This window comes from Tamandua tetradactyla, chromosome 20, assembly GCF_023851605.1.
Source record: "Tamandua tetradactyla isolate mTamTet1 chromosome 20, mTamTet1.pri, whole genome shotgun sequence".
Taxonomy (NCBI): domain Eukaryota; kingdom Metazoa; phylum Chordata; class Mammalia; order Pilosa; family Myrmecophagidae; genus Tamandua; species Tamandua tetradactyla.
This window is the reverse complement of record NC_135346.1, coordinates 14,549,093-14,569,981: the sequence shown is the minus strand read 5'-3', so window position 1 is coordinate 14,569,981 and position 20,889 is coordinate 14,549,093. Positions and strand designations below refer to the sequence as shown.

The 20,889-nt window shown below is 48.3% G+C and overlaps 1 long non-coding RNA gene across 2 annotated transcripts in view; it reads right to left on the bottom strand.

The window, feature by feature from the left end:
- Nucleotides 1–20,889, bottom strand: part of LOC143664979 (uncharacterized) — a 420,148-nt gene that overhangs the window by 34,151 nt on the left and 365,108 nt on the right. For both annotated transcript variants that reach the window (XR_013166694.1, XR_013166695.1), the window contains 2 exons: nucleotides 14,097–14,168; nucleotides 11,536–11,802 (listed from right to left, as the gene is read on the bottom strand). This is a non-coding gene — a long non-coding RNA (uncharacterized LOC143664979). The remainder of the gene's footprint in view (nucleotides 1–11,535; nucleotides 11,803–14,096; nucleotides 14,169–20,889) is intronic.

Genomic DNA, 20,889 nt, shown 5'->3' with positions numbered 1-20,889 from the left:
CATGGGCTGGGGCCGGGAATCGAACCGGGGTCCTCCGGCATGGCAGGCAAGCACTCTTGCCCGCTGAGCCACCGCGGCCCACCCTAGTGTTCCTATTTTGAATTAAACACCGGCAAAGAGTAGTGGTGGTCTGGTTGGTATCATAGTGTTTTCAATGTTAAGGGGAGTCAATTTAGTGGGGAGGGGGAGGGCAACTTTTTTTTTGCCAAAGAAGATCAGCCCCTTCCTTACTCCACGACTGGTCAATTGGAGGTGGCTCTTGAGCAGTCAGACACGCAGCCCCCCTATAGAGGCCAGGGCAGCTCCTTGGCTGGATGAGAATTGAGGGCGGGGAGGGGAGGGGAGGGGTGCAGGCAGCCAGTGCTGCTGGGTTCTGCAAAGGCTGACATCTCTCTGCCAACTTCTAATCTGCGTCTCTGAAAAATTAATGTCTCTGCAAATTCTGAAAACTGTCCGCTAATTACCTTTGTGAATTCTTATTTCTAGGAGAACTTTTATGGAATCATTCTTGAAATATTTTCTCCTTGTTTCTGAATGGATTAAGGCCTCCCCATTGTAATGTAATATTAAGCACAGGCCTGGGACAACGTTGCAGCCTGGAACCAATCAATCCAACAAGTCAGAGGTGGATGGACTCATGCTGAACATCTGGGTAGCAGATGGGGAAACTGAGGCCCTGAGCTTGCTCAGCAGCCTGTTACCAGACTTGCTCAATGCCAGGAAGCTAAGACTCACTGTCCTGGCCCCTCTGTCTCGGTCTGTCTGCCTTTCTCTCTTGGCCTCACCCTCTTTTACAGCAGCCTTGAAATGCCACAAATGTCCTGGTGATTGTCTGTACTAAATTCTTCTTTGAATAAGGAATTGATTTGTTTTCCTAAGGTCTGGAAACATGAGGCTCAATCAGATTCCGGGAGGAGGCCCACAGCGAGGAAAGCTGGAATGTACCTGGAAGATGCCCAAGGCCTTAGCAAAGAGCAAAACGCCAAAACTGACTGCCCACTACCAGCCCAATGCTTGCCCATCATCATAATCCGATTGTTTCTCTCAACAAAGTCAGCTGCCAACCACACAGCTCTCTTCTTTAAGCTGTGGATGAAGCCGGTTTAACATGCTTGCCCTCTGTGTATCACCAGAGCCAAAAGGCATTTCTGAAAAAAGCTCACGGATCACTGTGTTAGCTTTCTATAGAGCCATGAAAGTGGTGTGACTTCTTGTCCCTGATGCCACGCACAACCCCATCCTTTGGGTGGCCTTCGGCCTTCCACCAACCCCAGCTCTCTGCAGCCCAGCCAGGGAGCCAGACCTAGTTTAGGAAAAAACAGTTCCTCGTAATCATGATTCCGTAGGAGAGAAGTGGCAGCATCCCACGTCAGGAAGTCAAGGTTACCACCACCCCACTTGTCGGAGGCACTGTCTGTTTGTCCTGATCTGCTGTTAGAGGTATCCCCACAGGAAATGAAGGCCAAGAGAATGGAAGACGCTGGAGAAGACATATCAGCAAAAGCGTCGGCCAACAGCAAGAGAAGAGACGAACATATACAAAAAGCAGAGGAACAGTGGCCCGGGCTGTTTCGTTTCGAGTGTGAAGTCTGGGAACCGGGAGGGAGGGAGCGCTCTCGCAAGTATCAAGGGGCAGGCAGGCGCCTCATTATCTCATCTAACTTCCCCTCAGGTTGCAGTGTCTGTATTTGTTTCCTACGACTGCTATAACAAATTACCACAAACATAGCGACTCAACACAACACAACTTTACTACCTTAGAATTCTAGAGGCCAGAGTCCTAAATACATCTTAACCACACTAAAATCAAGATGCCTACAGGACTGTATTCCTTCTGGAGGCTCTAGGGAGAAGCTGTTTCCTTCTCTTTTCCAGATTCTGGAACCTAACTGGGTTCTTTGACTCATGGCTCTCTGTCTCCCTGGAGTCTGCTTCTCCTCTTACTCTGACTCTGCTGCGTCCCCTGAGAAAGGCCCTTGTGACTGCATTGAGCCCACTCCAGGGTGATCTCTCCATCTCAATCACACTGCAGAGTCCTTCGTGCCATAGCTGGGAACCTATTTACAGGTTCCAGGGATAAGGACATACTTGGAAGTCAGTATTCCACCTCCTACAGAGCCCTCAGAGATTCTGGGATGTAAAGGCACCACACACCGCCAGAAACAGAGGAAGATGCAGTGTCACTATCAGCAAAGGGTTGAATGGAGTCCATGTACTCTGTGCACCCAGGAAAGGAAATGCCGTAGATGAGCGGCAAGATCCTCTGTTCCCTGGGATGAAAGTGCCTTGGAGGGAGCCCTTGCTGGGATTAGGAACACAGCTTCCCACACCCAGGCCGCATGCCCCACTTGCACTTTCACAGCATCCACCTGAGAACACTCCAAATGTGGGTCTCAGTCACTTGTTTTTTATTTTGAATCAATTTTTGCCACTACAAATTCATGGATGGGGTGTAAACTAGTTTGCTAAAGTTGCTGGAAGGCAATATACCAGAAATGGAATGGCTTTATAAAGGGAATTTATTATGTTACAAGTTTACACTTAAAAGGCCATAAATATGTCCAAACCAAGGCATCCAGAGAAAGATACTTTGGGTTGAGGAAGGCCAGTCTGGGAGGGCACGTGGCTGGCATCGCTGGCCCTTGTTCCCCGTTCACTGCTTCCAGCTTTTCATGCCGCTGGTGTCCTTTCTAAGTAACTGCAGACTTTCCCTTAACTCCTCCAGACACAACTCTGGGTTCTGGCTTACTTAGCATTTCATGGGAAGGCACAAATATCTGCAGGGCTCTGCCTGGGTCCAGGCATCTGCTCTATCAGCTCTCCAAGCAGCCATGTCTCTGTCAGCTCTGAAGCAACTGTTCTCCAAGTGTCTGCATCTGAGGTTTCTTCAAAATGTTACCTCTTTGAAAGGGCTCTGGTAAACTAATCGAGACCCCCCTTGAATGGGTGGAGAGATATTTCCATCTAACCAAGGGCCACACCCACAACTGGGAGTGCCCCATCTCCATGGAGGTAATCTAATCACAAGGGTTTCCCCCTGCACCACTGAATCAGGGTTAAAGGAAATGCTTCTCTGGGGCGCGCACGGCTTTCACACAAGCACAGGGCACAATGCAGGTGGCGCGGAGCCTGAGGCGGCCGAGGGCGAGTGCTCAGGGCAGGGCAGCCTCTGGTCCCGGCGTCATTCATTAGCTTCCCCGAACACAGAACAACGTGCAGGGCAATAACACAGCTCTGGAGCCCACGGGCCTGGGTTCGCGTCCTACTTTGGCCATGGTTTAGCTGTGGCTCCTTGGGGAAAGGACCTCAGCTCTCTGAGACACAGTCCCCCCACCCACCGGTGCAGTGGGGATGGTAGCTCACACGGTGAGGGGGGAGAGGAAAGCAGGGTAAGGGACTGAGGATACCATAGGGAGCGGCTTTCGTTTTATTTTAAAAATCACAACCTTTTAGCATGGGCCTGACACACAGTGCATATTTATTCAATACTAGCTATTTTACTGGGAAAAGCTTTTGTAATTTTCACTTAAGGTGTCCTGCCCAGATGAGTGGTGGTAGAGGCGCCCACAGGCCTGGTTTGTGCTGCCTGGAAGAAGGGTGGGGCAAGCACAGGACTCGGGAAAGGACCCCTGTTGAGAACGTGTCTGTGCCGCCCGGCCAGGCCCCCACACTGGAAGGAGGGGCAGGCATGCCTTGATGGGCTGCATGGGGACCACGAGGGAGATGGGAGCCCCCCCAAACCATCTCTGGGTGCCTCCCTCCCCATCGTGGCCTCTGCTGCTGTTCTCCACACTGCTCCTCCTGTGTCCCGACAAGGTGGTCAGTCCTGGCTGCCAGGTAAGCAGCCAACCTGAGGAGGTAGAAGCTGCCTGGGCTCAGGGGGTGATGTGCATGTCCCAAGCCCTCTAGCAGGGGGTGACATTCTTATGGCCTCATGACAACCCCAAGCCTTCCCAAGTATATACCAGAGCCCTCCTCCCTGGCTGAGCCCACAGGCCCCACACGGCCAAATCACAGATTTGAATCAAGTGCAGCCCAGACGACCAATCTCCATCTTTTTCCAAACACTGAGCTTGGTGGTTTCCGACTAATTCTCTCTGGAGAATGTCTGCCTGCCTTCTCTTGGGATTCCAAGCCCAGCAACCCCGGCTGTTCCCCAGCCTTCCCCTAGGAAAGGCCCTTGCCATTCAAGTCACACCAAAGAACCTGCACTAGCCACACCCCTCCTGAAGCTGGAGGCTGTTCCTGCCCCGGCACCGGTAACCTGGTGCCTGCAATGATACCTGGAATTACTGAGACAGAACCAACAGAACACAGCCCCATGGACTTCAGGGGTCCCTTCAGTGACAATAACACTTACTGGTTGCTTACTGTATGCTGTATGTCAGGTACTGTGCTAAAGGCCCCACCCCACAACACTGAGCTCGGCACTAGTACAGCCTCATTCTCAGAGATGGGGGAGCCGGGGCTCTCCAGGAACTTGCCCAGGGTCACCAGGGTCACGCAGGCACGGGACAGAGCGGGGACTTGCATCCAGGTCTGCTGGCCTCGAGCCCACTGCCTTTTTCTTTCCTCTTCCTCTTTTTTGTATGCTGTATGGCAGAGTCACATTTCATTCTTTTTCCATGTGAGTATCCTGTTATTGTAGCACCTCTTGTTGAATTTTTGTTTGTTTGTTTTTGTTGGTTTCTTTTTGTTTGTTTTTTGGGAAGTACATGGTCTGGGAATCGAACCAGGGTCTCCCACATGGCAGGCGAGAATTATACCACTGAACTACCTTCACGCCGCCTTCTCTCTCTCTTTTTTAAACAGCTTTATTAGATATACTTCACATACCATATACTTCATTCATTTAAAGCATGAAATTGAATGGTTTTTAGTATATTCACAGATACATGCAACCATCACCACAGTCAATTTGGAACATTTTCATCACCTCAGAAGAAACTCTGCACCTGTCAGCTTTCATCACCCCTTTCCCCAAGACCTAAGCAACCACTCATCCACTTCCTACCTCTATGGATTTGCCTGCTGCGGGCGTTTCATATAAATGGAATCACATAACGTGTGGGCTTTTGAAACTGGCTTTTTCACCCAGCATTATGTTTTCCAAGTTCCCCCATGTTGTATCAGAACACCATTCCTTTTTTGCACCTGAATAGTATTCCATCATAAAGACAACCACAGCGTACCTGCCATTCATCTGCTGAGGGACATCTGGGTTCCGTCCACCAGACTTCGCTTTCTAAATTACTGTGCTCACACTGCAGGTGGTTTTCTCCCTCTACACACAGATCTCCTCCTTAGCTTCAAGGCCGCTGTGCTCAGAATCTTCCAGATCCTGAAGCCTGTTCAACCACGGTGTCCACTGGTAGAGCGCCCCCAGGCCCTTCCTGCTCTGAGCGCAGCATCCTGCCCCTGCCTGCCCGGGAGAGCTCAGAGGCCCGAGGCTGGACGTGATGCCTGTGGCCAGGCTGCTCTGAGCAGCTTCCTTCTGCTCTGATGCCACCAGCAGCTGGAGCTGTGCCTCTCAGGGGCAGGGGACACCCTGGTGTCAACAGAGGTGACCAGTGCAGAGGAACAGATTGCATGGGGCTAGGGACAGTGTCAGGAACAGATATGGGACTTTCTGAACAGAAGGGTAAGAACACACCCCGCGGCAGTGGGGCGGGGTGGGGCTGGGGGCACAGCCTGTAGAGCCCAGGCCTGGCAGCCCTGGGTGGTGGGCCCTCGGGGACTCACTCAACAAAATGGTAGTTCCAACCTCTGCAGAGGCCTGGAGCATACACAGCCTCTCCCCAGCCCTGCAACCTCCCTTCCAACACATACTTGTCTCAGCACCGTTTCCATGCTCCAGTCACCAGCAGCTCCAGAACGAAGCTGGCTTTAATGCAGATGGAGCCTTCGCCACGAGCCCTAACCACACCACACGGACGTGTCCCACAGCTCTCTGCCCATGGGAGCAACAGCCCCATACGCCCATTTTAAGAGGTGCAATTTTCTGTATTGTTTGAATTTGTACAACTATCATGAAAAGGGGGGGGAATCCCCTCCTAATCCATCACTCGGCATGCATAGACAGGCAGCTGTGCAGAGTTCCATATGAAGGGATCCCTCTGTAATGCTGCTTCCCATGCAGCTCGCCCAGCCCATTACACCCGTGCCCCGTTTTCTGAGGAAGCACAGGCTGGTGGAAAGGGGATGGACATCAGGGCCAGGCAGACCTGGGGTCTCAGTTCAGCCACCTACTAGATATATGACCTTGGGCGATCACTTGACATTTCTGAGCCTCAGTTTCCTCATCTGTAAGCACATCTCATAAGGTGTGCATAATTTATAAATAAATTATATGGAAGAGTAGACAAGCAAAGTACTGACATAGTATCTTGCACACAGTGGGTCATTACTCCTCTTCATCTCCACGTGCCCTGACCTCTGTCTGACCAGAGCCCCCACGGACAGGAACTGGCCTTTCCCATCTGCTGGATGCCCCAGCCCCTGAGCTGAGCCTGGGCTTGGGGCGTACTGTGTCTTGGGGATGAGTGAGGTAGATGCAGCATAGGGTGGAGACTTCTGCTCCTGATGATGTGCCAGGTCACTCTCCCACCATAAACATCTAGAAATTCACAATAAGACACACTAAACTTCAAATACAGGGTTAAATTTTTAAAAAGGAAGAAAGGAAGGTAGGTAATGAAATGCACAACTACTAAAAGAAAAGAGAGAGCTGAAGCCAGAAAGTCACACAAGCACTGAAGCCTTGGGCTGTCCCAGGGGTACCTGCCAATCCCAGAAAGTCTTTAGCTTATATAAGGAGGGAGGGAAAACCTGAGAATTCTGCCTGGAATCAGGACTCTTCAAGGGCTATTCTCCAACCCACCACTGGGAAAGGAGGCAACCAGGAAGCCTGGTTATCTCTAGCCTTGGCGCTGAGTGAGAAACACCCAGGAAGTGTCCCATCAGGAAATTCGTAGTCACAGCCTGCCCTCATGTGGGTTTGGGTTTGAATTTATACAACCTACCTGGTCTGGGAAACTCCAAGTGGAGACATTAACTTACAATAATTTCAGGTTGGTAGTGTTTCTAGGCGCCAGGAAGAAGCATTTACAAAATCTCCTAGAGGAATGCATGCTCAAGCCAGGCCCCCAGTGAAATACGAATTCACCACGAACAATTACCAAACAGCCAAGGAAAGAAGCCACCATGAGCAAGAGTCAATGGAAACAATGGCAGCAAAATCGGCCCCTAAGGACTTCAGATTTTAGAGTTTTCAGATATGAAATATAAGACATGATCTATAACAGAATGGAAAAAGAAAAGTTCAAAACTAATTAAGCATATTTGAAAAGGACCCAAATAGAATTTCTAGAAACAAAATCAGAAGCTTAATGAACAGCTAAATACAGCTGAAGTGAAAAGTAACTGAAAAAGATCTAAAGAAACAACTCAGAAATGGGCACAGAGATAGCAAGGTGGGGAAAATGAAGGAAATTCTAAGAGCATGAGGTTAGTACTTGCCTCCTGTGACCTGCCATGGAGAGAGCATGGCCTGGGTAGCTGATGCCCCTTCAGCCTGGGGCCCAGAATGCAAGGTGAGTGGAGCAGATGTGACCCCAACCCACAGCCTGGAGGAGAACAATGGACCCACAGACCCTGAGCAAGAAGCTTGTTAAAAAATGATTTATTGTAAGCCAGTGGAATATTAGGAAGTATTATTACTACAAGAATGGACGAATATAAAAACTGGTACCTACAAATGGGATGCTGTCATTACAAAACCTAAAACATGTGACAGTGGCTTTGGGACTAGGCAGCAGGTGGTAAGGAAACTTAAAGGCAGGTGGAAAAACCTATGGTGATAAAACTATCACCTGTGATAACACTGAAGGCAGAAGAAACACCTAACGTAATTATAGGTAAAGAATCATAAGATGCTATGAGAAAGAAATGAGCTCAGAAAAAAACTGGCCAGTTTGCAAACAGGACTGAGAGAGTCCAGAAGTGCCTGGATTTGCAGAGTTGGGAAATGGAACCGTTTCTTCACCAAATTAAGGGTCTGGCCATTAAGGCCAGAGATCAAACCAAAGGCACAGCCATTAAGACATTGTCTCAGAACCAAGATCAAATCACAGATGTGACTGCACAACATTTGCCAAACCAAATGGATTAAGACAGGGACTGGTAGATGGCTTTAACAGGCCAAAACGCTCCCATGGAAGCCTGATAAACTCAAAATATAGTTGATTCTTGTTATTTGTGCAGTTATGTTTCAAAACATCACTGCAAACTGAATTACTGCTCCCAGGGGAAACACAGGGTCAGGTTTCTGAGACTCTCTGGTCACAACAAACTGATCAATAAAAACCCTGTCATGTGTGTTTTTGTTTAAAGACACCTTATTTAATATGTATCATTGATCCATTAACAGCAAACTCACAGCCAACAGCAATATAACTCAGGGCTGAACAAAGTTTATCTAACACACGTCTTTTCTCCTTAAGGCGTATCACAGCCTTCTTGTGCTTAGCAACACTAGACAGCACTTCAGTGCTACTCTTGGGGGACATTTAAAACAGTGAAATCACCAACTAAAGCCCCAAAAATGTGAAAACCATGGCACTAAAACATACCACTTGCTTCCAGTATGGGAGCTGAAACAAGAAGGCAGAGGTTCCACCTTGTTCAATCTCACTGGGAAAGTGTGCTGGGCAACTCGAATGTTTTGCTGCTCTGTACGTGTCTACAACTGACTATGAAGGTGCTGCAAATGTTGATTCGGGGGCTACAAATAAATTCCAGTGGGTAGAAGAATTTGCAGATACATAATCTGTGAGTAATGACGTCAACTGCATCTATATTGTCTAGTGAAAGAGATGGGGGGCAGGTAGTGAGAGAGGGTGAGGGCAGGAGAGAGAAAGCGTGAGAGTGTGATATGACTCACACTTCTAAGGAATTGCGAACCTGGCTTTTGGCACATGGAATTGAAACTAAAAAACTCTTTTAAAAATGTTTAATAAAACATTAAATACAGTAACACTGAATACATTTTTTTAAATGATTTAGAGAGCTGTATTGCATAGTCAAGTTGGATTAAGAGATTGAGACAGAAAAAAAGGCCCTTGGACCCCTAACTTTCTAAAGGCAGGAAGCAAGCTGAGGATGTTACAGGCTACTCTAAGGATGGCATATGTTCTAATGCTTTCTTCGGAGGCAGGCAAGGGGGATGACAGAAAAGGAGGGCACTTCCAGAGGGTAAAGCCAAGAGCCTTGGGGGACAGTGGAACTAGGAGCTGCTCCCAGGGAGAAAAACCAGGGCCTAACCAAGCAGCATTCCCTGGCCTCTGCGTAGAAAGATCTGAGAGCATTTTCCCAGAGGGGCCCAGAATGTAGGGGCCACTGGCTGATGGTCGTGTGCCCCCACTCTTCCCTTGTTCAAATGGGAATGATCGTTGCTCTAGTTGATGGTTTCTGCATCAACTGGAAGTGATACAGATTCAACCAAGCTGGACTGCACGCCGTCTTGTGGCAGGAGGAAGTATTTCATGCTTGAGGGAAGGAGGTGATATCTGTGACCAACAGGAGAGACTGTGGTAGACTGTATTTTTTTTCAGCAAATTATCACCTTCCCCCAACCCCTCCAGGGTAAGTACACATCCCTCCCACTGATTTTGGGCTTAGCCACGTGGCTCGCTTTAACCAATGGAATGTGCAGGGACGTGATGTGTGCACAGCTTAAATGTACTTCTGTGGTTTGTCTTGGCCTTTAAATGCCTGAGAATTCACCCAAGTGATTGCAGCCCCTCCAGCCTGAGTCCTGTAATGAGAGCCCATGTGGATCAGACCTGAACCCAACCCTTAGCATGGAGAAGAGGCACTGGAGCCAACCCATAAACCTGGGAGCAAAAAACAAATGCTTTCATCGTAAGTTCCCACCTCCCCCAATTTAATGAGGGAAAGAGTGAGAAGGATTATTTATTATATATCTCATCAGATTTCCTGAGGACAATAGGATGGAGGAGAGTGAATATTTAAAGAGATAACGGCAGATACTTTTCCAGAATTGGTAAAAGATGCTAATCCTCAGCTTTAGAAGTCCAATGAGTCCCAAGTAGGATAAATAAAATAAATTCACACTTAGGCACACTGCATCGATGCTGGACAATTCCAAAGATAAAGAGCAGTTCTTTGCAGGAAGGATGTGATGCACCGCCTGTGTGAGCTCCCTGTCCAGGGGACTCCATATGGGGACAGGTACCCATACCCTTTACTGAGAGGCCCTACCGGGCAAGTGGCCTTGTGGGTAGTATGTCATCTGGGGGAACCTAGAAGCGCCTCTGCTCTGGCCTCCCAATGACACAGATGAGGCCACGGGGCTCAAAAGGAGGAAGGATGTTGTCTTATTCTCGTGGCAGACCTGAGGCTTTAGGCCAGAGCACCAGCCTCCAAATTTACGTTTCTGGTACAGAAAGCCGTGGTGAATGCCCCTGGGCCTCGTGCTGGTGGGCATACCGAGACCAGGTGCTCCTTAGACCACGTGACAGGGTCTAAGACCAGGGCAAGGAGAGCCCCGGAAGGCCCTGATGGGTGGCCACACAGCAGACCCTCCGCGGCTCCCATGAGCTGGACCCATGATGCAGACAGGCTCCAGGGGTCTCTGCTGGCACTGCAGACCCCCAACTACCACTCCCAGGAGAACACTCAGCCCAAATCAAAACGAGCCCCTGTCAGGAAGGAGCATGCCTGCCACTATCAGAAAAGTCCCTGACAGGCCAACTCATCCCTCTTGGCATGACCCTGTCAAAGTGGATACCGCATAATTTCGCTTTTATTCCCAGGCTGGCCAAGGTTGTTCTGGGGAGAGTGGCCAACACAAACAGAACATAAAAGTGAGTTCCAGAAGCCAGATTTCCAGCTCCAGGATGATGAACGTCTATTTGTGGGTGGCAGACCTAATTTCTTCAGGTAGCATCCCAAAACCCAGGACCACCGTCCTGTCTCATGCCCTGCAAACCCAGAGATGTTGCTGGCAATGCCGTCTCCACAGATGACCTGTCTTGGGGATCTGCCCCCACAAACACCTTCTTCCCAGACAGGGATAGCAACAGCCGCAGATTTCACAATGGCCCAGCCCACATGCAACTGAAGAGGTTCTGTGGACTGGCATGTGAAGAAACAGTTTTTGTCTCTGAGCAAAAGAATGTAGGTCTGGAGGTGTGACCAAAGCAATTCTTGGGCCCATTAACACTCAAGGATTTGCTTATTTTTAGTAAAGAATTATCTGGCTGCTGCTTCCCCAGATGTAGCCGGAAAATCTCACAAGCAGCTGCCTACGAACCATTCACTCTGTGGATGGGCTTGGCCAATCTATCAATATTTGGCAACCCCTGGGTCCCAGGGTTGGCCAGAGTGTGCTCACTTGCACATTAACCTGTCGGATATAAAGCAGAAGAAAAGAAACTGGACATCCTCCCAAACCAAATGTGGTCACAGCTTAGGAAATTCAACTTTGGAAATCCAACTCCCAGGCAATCTTACCTCTTTGGAATGTTGTCAGGAGCCAGGAAATAGCCACAGGATCTTTGAGTAGCCAGAAGAGATGTCACAACTTCCATGCATGAAAGCTTCATACACTTTCTTCACAGAACAGCTCCCACAGAGCCAGGGACACTGACCCAAACAGGCGTGTCCACATGGGGTCCTAACCTGCGGCAGACGGGGAATCCCCGGAGCAGGGAATTAGAAGAGGAAGCAGGACCACCTGCAGGTGGGACACTGATGACAGCAAGGGTGATGCCTGTGACCCTGAGAGCAAACACAGAGAGAGAGAGACAGAAAGAACACAGAGCTGTAAATGCAGGCAAGAGGAAGCTTAAAAAACAATACAAAGTAGCCTGGGACCATTCAGTACAGGGAGAAACAGTACCATCTCAGTTCTGCATTACAGCACAGAACAAGGCCTGGCCACCTTATAGCTCTCAAATATATTTTTAAAAAATGTTTTGAAGCATATTTTAGAGAAAAGTTGCAAGACCTGTACAAAGAACTCCCATGGACTCCTCGCCCAGCACCCCCAGTCACATCAGCCAACCATCCCAACAACGTCCTTCACAGGAGAGGAATCCAATCCGGAGTCACACGTTGCATTTAGTTGTCATGGCTCTTTGGTCTCTTCAGCTTGGAAGGCTTCTTCAGCCCTAACTTGGCCTCCATCATGACCTTGATAGTGTTGAAGATTACAGACTAGGTATTTTGTGGAATTCCCACAATTTGGCTGTGTTGGATGTTTCTTTGTGATAGGACTCAAGGTGTGCCTCTTCGGCAGAACTACTGCGGCAGCGCTGCTAGTTCCTGGTGCATTCTCTCAGCGTCTGATGTGGCTTTGATCCGTCACTTGATTCACGGGTTGTCTTCCAAGCTTCTTCATGAAAGTTTCTCTTTTCCCCTTCTAATAGTTAAATATTTTTGTGGGGAAATATTCGAGACTATCTAAATATCCTGATCCTTATCCAAGTTTTGTCCACTATCCAAGTTTAGTATCCAGTGATGGGTTCTGCCCAAATGATGATGATGGTGACCGCCAAGTGCAGATTACTAACCCCATCGTTTCTTCTGCATTTATTAGCGGGTATTCCACTGTAATAAGATTTCCCTTCTTCAGCATGGCTCATGGATTCCTTATCTATTTAAGGGGTGTTAATTCAGTACTATTGCTATAGTGTGTTTTTGATGCTCAGGTGTTCTAGATTTTGCCAGTCAGGATCCCTTCAAGCTAGTTTCCATGCTTTTCAGACATGACCACATCATTCTTCGGGTACTTCCTTACTTTCTCACAGAAGACTTTTCTGGTTCATCCTGTCATCTTCCTTCCTCAACCCTAGAAATGGTCTTTTCTCCAAGGAGTTCTAGTCCCTTTTAGTGGAAAATGGTATTAGAAATCATGATCTAAGCAACTAGTTGTGCTATTTGCTACATAGGTGCCTCCCAGTGGACAGAGCTCAGAAACGTGTGTGTGCGTGTGTGTGTGTGTGTGTGTGTGTGTGTATCTCACACATTTACGTGTATATTTATTTGTGTCTACCTATATTGAAAATTATGTGTTCACACTGATATCTACAATTCCAGTACAACACTGGGTTTTGTACTAGCTTTTTCCCTTTCCTTATCTGCAACTCCCTTCTACAACTTTGAGAAAACAAGCATCCATTATCCTCAATATATTCACTAATTGCTCCATCTCCCTGCAAGGAACCAATTCCCAAATCCAAGGGGCTGCCACACCATTCAGAAGCCCTTCACCCCTTGCCAGCTACATTCTCTGTTTGGGAAGGCATAAGTACTCTTTTTGTCTTAATTTTAGTGATGTATTACTTACCTACCATCAAATTAACCCACTTTAAGTATACAATTCAATGATTTTCTAGTAAATACAGAATTGTGTAACCATCCCATAATTCAGTTTTAGAATAAATCTAACACATTCTCCACCGCATATTTATAGTCAACTGCCACTCCCCACCCAGAGACAGCCACTGATCTGCTTTTTGCCTTTGAAAATTTAGTCTTATGGAAATATCATATAAAGGGAATCACAGAATATGGTTTTTGCATCTGGTTTCTTTTACTTAGAATAATGGTTTCAAGTTCATCTATGTGGTAGCATGTATCAGTAGTTCCTTCCTTTGAACTGTTGTGTAGTATTCCATTTTAAACAAATTTTGTTTATCCAGCACACATTTATCCACACCACATTTTGTTTATCTATCACCCAACTGATGGGTATTTGGACTTTTGTCAATTGTTGTCCATTCTGTATAATGATGTTACAAGCATTCACATAGACACAAACCTCCATTTATCATGACTGATATGCTAGGCAGAATAGCGGCCCCCAACGAGGTCCACGTCCCGATACCCAGCACCTGTGAATATGTTACATTACGTGACGAAAGAGAATGAAGGCTGCGAATAGAATTAAGATTGTTAATCAATCCATCTGAAAATAGGAGATTATTCTGGGTTATTTGGGTAGGTCCAACATAATCACAGGATTCCTTAAAAGTGGTAAAGGAAGTCAGAGTGATGTGATAAATACTCACTGTTGTTGGCTTTGAAGATGAAGAAGGAGGCAGCCTTTAGAAGCTGGAGAAGGCAAGGAAATAGCTTCTCCCCTAGAGCCACAGAAAGAAAAGTCAGCCTTTCTGACACTTTGATTTAGCCCAGTGACACCCCCAGTGGACTTCAAACCCCCAGAACAGAACGAGGATAAATTTGCATTGTTTTGAACCACTAAGTTTGTAGGAATTTATTACTAAAGTTATAGGAAACTACCAGAGGTAGGTATCTAGGAATAGAATCATTACATAAATATTGTTTCTGTTACTTTTTAAAAAGTACCTCTCTTTGGGTAAGGTTAAAAATTTAACCTTACCCAAAGAGAGGTGTGGCATTTGTGTCATCCCTGAGAGGCAATCTCTAGGAAGAGTGCCTTTGTTTACCTGCAGTCATTGGGCCACACTGGCCAGTCTAACAATGTGGTTTATGATGGGAACTTTGGGCCATACAATTCCTGCTTCACTTCTGGAGCGGCTAGTAACCAAAGGTCAGCCAAGTGAGCAGTCAACCATGCATGTGATTGACCCCCAATAAAACCTCCAGACACCAAGGTTTGGGTGAGCTTCCCTGGTTGGAAATACTCCTTGTTGCTACACGTAGAGGGTGGCAAAGGAACACGGTTAATGACTCCACAGGAGAGGACAACTGGAAGCTCTAGGTCTGAAACCTTCTTGGACTCCACTCCATGGGTCCCTTCGCTTGGCTCATTTCAAGCTGTATCCTTTCTCTGTAGTGATCTATAACTGGGAATACAATGGGTTATATTACATTCTAGTCCTTTTAGTGAATGATCAAATCTGAGGGTGGTCTTTGGAACCCCCAAACTTGCAGCTGGTGTAAGAAGTGAGAGTAATCTCGTGGACTGTTTCCTAAATTCACAGCTGTGGCAGAGTGAAGGTGATATGGTGGTCTGTGCGCCCCAAACGTTGCACCATCAAAATGTTTTCAAAAGTAGCTGGCTGTAGCAGAGAAGTATGAGGATTCTACTGTCTCTATCCTCACCAACATTTGGCATTGTGTTTTTTATGGTAGCCATTCTTGTGGGGATGTCATAGCATTTCATTGCGGTTTTAACTTGAATTACCTTAATAAGTAATGATGTTGAATATCTTTTCAAGTTCTTTTAGCTATTCATATAACTTCTTTGGTGAAATGTCTATATTTAAAGCTTTTCCACATTTTTAATTTGGGGGTTGTCTGTTTTCTTATTGAGTTGTAAGAACTGTTTATCAGATAAATGATTTGTAACTTTCTTTTCTTTCAGCCACTGGCATGTCTTTGTATTTTCTATAACGGTGCCTTTGAAGAGCAAATATTTTTAATTTTGAAGAAGGCAAATGTATCAATTTTGTTTTTTTATAAATCATCATTCTTATTTTATACCTAAAATATCTCTGCCAAACACAACGTCATGGAGATTTTCCTTTGTTTTCTTCTAGAAATTTTATGGCTTCAGCTTTTCACATTTTAAGGTCTTTATCCATTCCAAGTCAATTTTTCGGCATGGTGTGAAACAAGGGTCCAAATTCATCCTTTTGCAAGAGAATCTTCAACTATCCCAGTAACATTTTTTTAAAGAGACGATCCTTTCCACCACTAAATTGCTTGGTACCTTTGTCAAATATCGAATGCAAAGGTTTATTTCTGGACCTCAATTCTACTCCGCCGATCTGCGTGCCTGTCTTCATGTCAATGCTATAGTGTCTTGATTACTGGGGCTTTATGATAAGCATTGGAATCAGGTAATATAAGTCTTCCAACTTTGTTCTTTTACAAAGTTATTTTGTTATTCTGGAATCTTTGCATTTCCAGGTTTTAGGATCAGTCTGTCAATTTCTTTAAAAAAAAACTCCAGCTGGCATTTTGAGAGAGATTATGTTGAATCTATAGATAAATTTGGGGAGAACTGCCATCCATGAACCCAGGCTGATTTCATTATAATTCTGCTCATCTTGTCAATTTGGTGGGGATCCAAGACTTCATTACAGAGAGACATGCTTAGGTTAAACTGGCATTCATTCTGACCCATTGGCATTTTTAATGCATTTGTAGAATGGAAATGAGTAGAAACACCAAAGGTCAATTTCCATGGGCAAGTTAAACAGCCCCAGATCCCCCCACAAATTCCCTGCCAGTGGATTCACAGCCTTGCCAACAGTTCCCATCTCATTCCCCCAAGGACAAACCTTCCAAAGGGCTGCCCTCCACCTTACATGACCCTTTCATGTCTGCCACTAGACACATCCTCACCATGGCCTCAAGGTTAAGTCCCATTTCATGCATGAGGAAGTACTGCCTCAGAGAGGTTAACTGACTTGCCTATGTCACACAGCTGATAGATGGTGGATCCAGGCCTCAAACTCAGGTCATTGAGACTAAAAACTCCATGAGCAATTTAGGTCTCACCCCAGCATCTCTTGCCATAGGGACCACTTCCCTATGCTTCCTTGATCACTATACACTCTGGCCTGAAGAGCACAGTGTAGGCTGTAGTATATAGGTAACTTCACACTACAGGGCAAGGGGAGTGAGGAACCATCACAGCTACCCATTGCTGTCTCTGTAAAGCCTCTGCCCTCCAAGGTTCACGTACAAGGCCAATGTCTCATTTGAGGCCCTCAAAATGAAGAAAGTTTGGAGGAAGAAGCTGTTTTTACAGAAGAGCAATGCCTCAAGGTCTTATTGGACTTGTAGGATTTTTAGTTAGTATTACTTTCTGTTTTGTTTTGTTTTTGTTTTGTTTTTGTTTTGCTGCTCTAGGGAAAGCTAATGGATTAAATGAATGATGCCCAAATCCATTTCTTGAACAAAGTCTTTAACTTTGTTGGAGGATATAGGGGAAAGACGGAGAAAACAAGAAAGTGATATGAGAAAATGCACCAGACCCTGTTTCAAGTTCAAGGGAGATGAGTCAGAAAATGAAGAGCCGGGGCTGTCTGTCTCCTGGCGTCCCCTTCCTCTCACACAGGCATATGACTAAGTTTACATTTCAGCCCCCCAAAGGATGTTTTGTCCCAAAAGCCCAAGAATAGTAGGCTCTGTATTTAAGCCTCTCCCACACCCAACCCTGCATTCAATGATTCCTGAGGAAGAGAGGGGGGACCTGCACGTCCCCACCATGCCAGTGAGGGCGGGGCTTTCTGCTGCCCGGCATTCAGGAAAACCGAGGCGCTCCCCCTGCAGCTCCCCATTCCCTGCGGCTTGGGGTGAGACTGCAGAGAGCATTAGGCATCTAGGGCTGGTTCCCACATTCCTAGGGCACAAGGAGCTAGGGAGGCAGAAAAAGGGAGCAGACAAGACTCACCAATCCTCTTTTAGGAGGTAGGTTGTTCAGACCTGTCAACACATTCATTCATTCATTCATTGCCACCTCCGTGGCACCTGGCACACTAGGAAGGGGGTAACTAACATTGACACTGTGCTTACAGCTTATGAAAGCCACCTCATGAGAGAGCAGGCTCTCTCGGGTGAGTCACACCGCGCTACTGCCAGCAGGGTAGTCACAATGCCCATTTTACAGATGAGCAAACCGATGACCCAAAGTGACTTGCCCAGAGCAAGAAAGTCAAAAAACCAGGCCAGGCCTGGGACCCAGCGCTGTGGAGTAAGCAGGTCGTGCCGCCAGCCTCCAGTACTTCCTAGGTAGCTCGCATCAGGAAGGTATGCTGAAGGGCAGTGAACCAGAAGCATTCTGAGGGACCCTACAGCCAGGACAGAGGGACCAATGCTGGGCTCTGCACAGATATCCTCAGCACTGGGACAGCCCTTCTCTCACCAACCAACTCTGGTCCCCCGTTCCCAGGCCAACCCCAGGTCCCTGTCTATCCTCTCCAGGAGTGGTTGGGGCCCTCCTGGGCCTCAGCATCCTCATCTTTGAAACGGGCCCTGGAGCGGCTGTCTCAGGAGCTGGTGGCAGGACAGAGCCCGCACCGTGCCCTCGGTGAGCCTGGCCCTGAAGATGCATCCCCGCCACCCATGCCCAGGAGCTCCAGAGGGGCGCAGGACCTCACTGGGATTGACAAGGGCCCCCCTCACCGCCCCGGTCAGTGGGCTGATTTCCTCCATGCCCCGGCCCCCCAGGAAGAGTGGAGGGAGGGGCAGGGGAGGGGAAAGGAGGCGTCCAGCGTGGGCCAGGGCCGCCTCGTGGCCGGGCATTCCCGATCCTTGCCTTTGTCTGCGCCCCTGTAACCGAGAGGCCCGTCTAGACTGAGTGGCTACTAGAAGTAATCCAGGGAAAATCTCCCTGAAACCCGATCCCTCCCCTTATTGAGGGCAGGCAGATTAGCCTGATTGACTGAACAATGGACACCGAGGCCTTAACGCGGCCTAGATGTGTCTCCTGCGCAGAAGGGGCTCTGGGCAGGCGCGCGCCCACCGTGTGAGGAACCTGTCCCACGGGGTTGGGGGAGCGGCGCCCCCAGCCTGCTGGACGGAGAGAGCAGGTAGGGCCTGCGTGTACAGGCCCTGACGGGGACCCCACAGGCCAACCCCAGGTCCCCGTCCTCCCCACTCATGGCTGCTTTCATTGACCCAGGTCCCTGACTCGGCCTCGCGGGCAGCGCACTGCCAGAGGCTGTTATGCCAGCCCCGTGGCACAGGTGAGGCCTTGAGGCTGAGCAACTGCCTGGGGAGGAAGGAGGAGCAGCCGGAGGCATCTCCAGGGCCTCAGATGCCGAGCCTGAGCCCCCACCAGCTCTCCGCTCCATCTCAGCACCTACCCATAGAGGCTGTCAGCCGCCCGCTCTGCAAACAGCACCTGCGAGCTCGGGGAATGACCAAACGCCGTTCTCTTCCATCTGTATCTGAACCATCAAGCTGGGGAACTGAGGCATGAGCCGTCCCCACCAGGAGCCTTGCAGAGAGAGCTCATGCCCAAAGGACGGCAGGGTGGCCAGGCTCCCGCGTGGGGTGTCATCTCCGGGGCTGCAGGGCCAGCATGGCGAAAGCATGAGATGCCCTGAGTTGTACTTTAAAATGGTTTTAAGAGGGTCAATTTTATGTTACGTGCACTTTATCACAATTTAAAAAGTACAAAACAGAAAATAAGGGTTTCCTTGAATGCGTTAGAAAAAAGAATGATGTTAAACTTTTTTTTTAAATGAATGATGACTTTTTAAATCAATGACATCACTATAATATTTTGATATTTTTTAAAAAATAGAGGAACGCAGAGGGGCACAGTGGCTCAGCAGGCAGAGTTCTCGCCTGCCACGCTGGAGACCCTGGTTCAATTCCCAGTGCCTGTCCATGCAAAAAAAAAAAAGAAGAATGGAAGGCCCATCCCAGCCATGATCTGCCGCTCCCCCCCCAGAGCATGGCTGTGAGCACGTCGGCACTTCCTGCGGCCCTGCTGCTCTGGGGGCGGGCAGGAGTGAGGATGGCGGACCAACCGCAACCATTCCCGCAGGTGACACTGCCCATTGCCAAGGCAGGAGCACAGGAGTCAGCCGAGCCTGACTTCGTCTTCTGTCCAGCATGAACCTGGGACAGTCACCTGCCTTGTCCAAGCCACATTAGTCCATTCTAAAGGTGAGAAGACCAACCTTCCCCTTGGCACCCCGCAGGGCTGTTATAATTTACATGGACCCATCTAAGCACTAAAGGTAGGTTACCTTGTGCAGACCCGAGTGAGGGAAGTCCTTACCCAGAAACTCTCCAAGCTCAGAACTGCTGTTACCTGTAGTGTAATGTAACCCTTGTGTAGGCGTGTTAAACCCTGTCGTAGCCCGGCCAGCGAATGAAGGTGATGCTAAGGATGCAAGCACGCCATGAGTGTGGGCACCCCTTCTTTGCTGCCTGCAGCACGGGGCTGGGAGGGTCTCTGTACTGGGGACACCACCACCTGTCGGACACTGTGACCTGCCTGAGAGGAGGCAGCTGTGTCCAGGGCCTCACGCCACAGATGAGGAAACTGAGGCCCAGAGAGATCTATCTCATCAAGAAAATGACACAGATGTCATTTCCCTTTAGGACTCAATCAAAGGGTTCCCATGGAAGTGTTATCAGCTCATTAACTTAAGTGCCTACCACTGATCCCCCAGTAATACCTCTTTGAGATTTTTTCCAACTTGAACACTCAGTTGGGATCCTAATTCATTTCAGCAAATGGTATCCAGCACCTTTCTTTCTCTGTGGTCTCAAATTGGATAATCCCTGCTCTTCTCATTTCCTGTTGGCCAGGTAACACCTGCACTCCCCAGTAGTCCCCTCACCTGCCCTTTCACAGTGTACCTTTGTGGGGCTAATGTCCCTCCCCTACCATCCTAGAATCCTAGCCTGAGCATCTCCCATGTCTGTTCAGTGCCGGCCATACCCTCCACCCAGAACTGGGCCCTCTCCACCTTCTGGATTGTGGCCCCTCAGCTCCTCTTCTCTCCCAACCCTCCTCAGTCTGCCAGCCTGCCTGCCATGGAAGACGTCTGCCCACTTGGCCAGAAAGCAATGCCTTACTCTCAAATCACTGGCCAATTTCTTCCTCTGACTTCATTTACAGGCAGGGAATGGCCACTGAGCCCAGTCCTCCCTGGGAAAGGGGCCTGGAACAGTCCTGAGACTGGCATGATGTAAGGCAGGACACAGCCATGCAGCGCCTTGGGCACTAAGGACAAAGGGGGCAAACAGGTAGATGTTTCCATGCAAGCCAGTACAATAAGCATTAGTAGAACACCTACTACGTGCCAGCTCCTATGTAGGCATCAGAATGGAAAGACCAACAAGATACATCCCTGCCCTCTGGCGCCCTCCTCTGACCAAGGCTGAGCATGCCAGTGCCAGAAG